Genomic DNA, 4,205 nt, shown 5'->3' on the forward strand with positions numbered 1-4,205 from the left:
GAGGATGGCTTGGACCAGAATGGTTATGGTGGAAGTGGAGAGAAGTGGTCAGAATGAGGAAGAGCTGATAGCATCTGCCTGGGGATCAGACATGGAATATGAGAGAAAGGGGACCCACAATGGCTCCAAGGACTTTTGCCCTGAGCACATGGAAGCTGAAGTTGCCATTTATGGAGATGGGGAGCAACATCAGGAATCTGGCCTTGAGCATGATAAACGGGAGACGTCGACTGGATGTCTCAGTGTAAAGGCAGGCAGTTGGATATACAAGTGGCCCAAGCTGGGGGTGTATGCTTGGGAGTGATCAGTATACAGTGGATATTTCGAGCCGTGGGTTTGAAAGCCCAGATGGTTTTACCAAGGAAGTGAGTGTGGATGGAGAAGAGAGCCAAGGGTGAGCCTGGGAGTCTGCCATGTGCACAGCAGGGGCTTGGCCGATGCCACCACCCAGCTGATGTAATTTGTGAAAAGCCTGCAGTTTTGAAAAAGCTTGAGGAAAAGATTCTCGGTTTTGTCAGAGATCTCTCAAATGTTTGAAATAGCATTTCTAGGACACATGATGAGGACAGGCTTGGGAAGACACCAGAGATGGGTAAGCACAGAGGAGGCTGGATGGGTGACCAACGTTGAAGTCTTTGCTGATCCAGAAACGTTCTGAGCGGGGGCAATTTTTGTGTAAAACTGGCTTTAAGGATATGTGAATTACCAATATGACCATATACTGGTATAAAAATAATTTAACAAAAGGCAGTGGCTAAGAACATGGATTTTTTTAAGAACGATTTATTTATTTATTTGAGAGAGAGTGAGCAGGGGTGGAGGGAAGGCACAGGGAGAGGGAGCGAGAAAGAGAGAGAGAGAGAATCTCAAGCAGACCCTTCCCCCCCTAAGCATGGAGCCTGATGTAGGGCTCAATCCCACGACCCTGAGATCATGACCTGAGCCGAAATCAAGAGTCGGATGTTTAACTGACTGAGCCACCCGGGCGCCCTAAGAGCATGGATTTCAAAGGTGGATGAACTATGGTTCTTCAGGCTCTGCCCAGTGAGACCCTAGGCTGTGCCACTTCTCTGGCCCAGATCCTCATCTGTAGAATGGGCTCAGCTTGTCTCTAACACAGGCATTGAAAGAAGTGAAATAGATATGCTAACAAAGCGCTGAACATAGCTCTGGCCCTCAACACACACACACACACACACACACACACACTTTTTTCTTCTCTACTACCACTAGCACCAACACTTCTGACACCAAATGTGTGGGTTTTTTCTCACATTGACCCACTCTCTGACACCAGCTGGGTGTCCTGTAGTTCAGTTCAGTTCTGACATTCTCTACCTAGAGTTAGTGTCAGATCCCACAAGTTAAGGGCTCAGTCGCCAAACTGCCTTCACTTTAGATATTAATGGAAGGTCCCAGCCTCCTCTACTTCTGATCTGCTGGCTATAAAAATCAGGGGTTCCCAGGACTCCCTCCTGAATAAGTTAATAATTTGCTAGGATGGCTCACAGAACTCAGGAAAATGCTTTGCTTTCTATTACCTATTTCTTATAAAAGGATACAACTCAGGAACAGCCAGATGAAAGAGATGAATAGAGCAAAGTACCTGGGGGCGGGGGTGGGTGCAGAACTTCTCTGGGTGCATCACCCTCCCAGCACCTTGATGTGTTCACCAATCTAGAAGCTCTTGGAATCCCTTTGGTTAGGATCTTTCTGGAGGCTCCATCATGGAGGCATGCTTGATCCAATCACTGGCTATTGGTGATTGAACTCAATCTCCAGCCCCTCTCCTCTACCCAAAGGTCAGGGGGTGGGGCTGAAATTTCCAACCCTTCAATCCCAGGGCTGGTTTCTCTGGCAAACCCCCTTAGGGGTTTTCCAAAAGTTACCGCATTAATATGTGCGCAGGTGTGACTGTAACGGGCTTGTTATAAACAACAAAAGGTGAACCTCTTAACCCTATCATTCAGAAATTCCAAGGATTTTAGCAGCTCTGTGTCAGGAACTAGAACTGGGTGATCAAATTTATTATAATTATAGCCAATATGACAGGCGCACAATTAAGTGTTGCTATCTAATTGACAAGGAGACTAAAAAGAGAAAAAACCAATTCAGAATAGGATGAAGGAGGGGCACCTGAGTGGCTCAGTTGGTTAAGAGTCTACCTTTGGCTGAGGTCTTGATCCCAGGATTCTGGAATCGAGTCCCACGTCGGGCTCCCTGCTCAGTGGGGAGCCTGCTTCTCCCCCCCATCCCGTTCATGCGCTCTCTCTCTCAAATAAATAAATAAAATCTTAAAAAAACAAACAGAATAGAATGAAGGAGCAGTGGAGAGGGGGCTGAAATCGGTATTCTGGGCAAGGCTCAACTCATAGGCGGGTGACCTGTGCAGTTATAGAGGCCTCCCAGCTCAAAATGGACCCAGTTCTTCGCTTAATGCTCTGCTCTCACCATCTTGAAATTCGTAATAATTTTCTCCTTGAACCTGTGTTTCATAAAGGAAGTCCAATGGGACAGTGAAGTATGGTGTAAAGATACACCAGGTGGTGGGGAGCTGGCCCTGGCCAGCAAGTATGGCGGGTGGTGGGCAGTATGGGGGCTGAGCAGTTGGCTTGGCCACCCAGTGTGCACCCACATGGCTGGGCAGTCTGGGATCTGTGCCCGGATTGGCAGCAGCAGAATATGGCTACAGTCCACCAAAGCCAGGGTGAGAGAGGGGACCCCCCATGGAAGAGCCCATCCAGTAGATTTACACAAACGGGAACTCTGCAGCCTAAGGCTGGGACAGGAACTGTCAGCACTCGGGCAGTAAACTGTCGGTAAATTATTACATAACCAAAGCATACACATGGACATTGCAATAAAGCATATCAGGGAGTTGCCAATTCTTCAGAGTTTGGAATCCTTGGTTTTGAAAACCACCGCAACATTGCAAAGCAATTATTCAGAGGCTTAGGACTAGAACTCAAATTTAAAGGTCACATTTTATAGAAAATAATTCTATTTTCATGTGAAGTTTCATTATGAATGAGAAAGACAATTTTAAAATTAATTTTTCTTGTAATCAAGGATATGGCAATCAGGTGCATAAACAGTTTATTAAAATTATAGACAAATTATGAAGTCGCTTTCAGTTTGTTTTTTTTTCCCCCAGAAGAGAACATGAATGCAGGCCCCTACTATTAGAAATTACACAGTTGAGTTTCTCACATTTCCTAAGTGCAATGTAAGAGCCTCACTCTGCAAGAACTACTTTGGTGATCACTTAGTATCTCCCCTGCCAGGTAAGTATCACTCTTAGTTTTTGTACAACTTCACAAGGTACAGAAAATGTTAGAAGAAATATTAAAATGTCACTGTATAAACTTACATATAAAATTAAATTCAGGCATATGTGAAATTGATTTTTCAAAGACTTAAATATTTTGACAAATTGTTCCACAAGATTAATCAACTCTAAATGTATGGATTATAACAATTTTTTTTGCAATTTTAAGTTTATGATGTCACTCGTGTAACCCCTATTTCATTTTATAAGTAATCAAATATTTCGAAAGGAAAAAATTTTTTATTTTGGTACCTTTAACTGCACTTTTTTTTTTTTTTTTTTTTTACGGCTGTGTGTGTCTGTGTAAGTAGGCTCCACACCCACCATGGAGTCCAACTCGGGCTTGAACTAAAGACCCTGAGATCAAGATCTGAATTGAGATCAAGAGTTGGATGCTTAACCAACTGAGCCACCCCCGCACTCCTTTTTATTGGTTTTTGAAAAACAGGCCCCCAAAATTATGTAGGGGCTCTGATTTTGAAAACTAGTATTTCTTTGAGAGGATTTTCATATTTCCCCAAATTATTCTGACTCTGTTAAAGCCCTTTCAGGCTTTTACTGATTTCTGTCAAGTCCAAGGAATGGCCATCATGTTATCACGTTTTGTTTTGTTTTGTTTTAAGATTTTATTTATTTATTTGACAGAGAGAGACACGCGAGAGAGGGAACACAAGCAGGGGGAGTGGGAGAGGGAGAAGCAGGCTTCCCGCAGAGCAGGGAGCCCGATGTGGGGCTTGATCCCAGGACCCTGGGATCATGACCTGAGCCGAAGGCAGACGCTTAACGACTGAGCTACCCAGGGGCCCCCTGTTATCACGTTTTAAAACCCACATCACAGCATGGAGGACTGGTTATCTTTGAATCAGAGATGACCACT

At 44.4% G+C, this 4,205-nt stretch overlaps 1 pseudogene; it reads right to left on the bottom strand.

The window, feature by feature from the left end:
* Window positions 1–3,151: 3,151 nt before the first annotated feature.
* On the bottom strand, window positions 3,152–3,292 carry LOC117998932 (annotated as a pseudogene).
* Window positions 3,293–4,205: the final 913 nt, after the last annotated feature.

The sequence above is a fragment of the Mirounga leonina genome, unplaced genomic scaffold (genome assembly GCF_011800145.1).
Source record: "Mirounga leonina isolate KUSES-001 unplaced genomic scaffold, KU_Mleo_1.0 Mir_418, whole genome shotgun sequence".
In the NCBI taxonomy this organism is placed as follows: Eukaryota; Metazoa; Chordata; class Mammalia; order Carnivora; family Phocidae; genus Mirounga; species Mirounga leonina.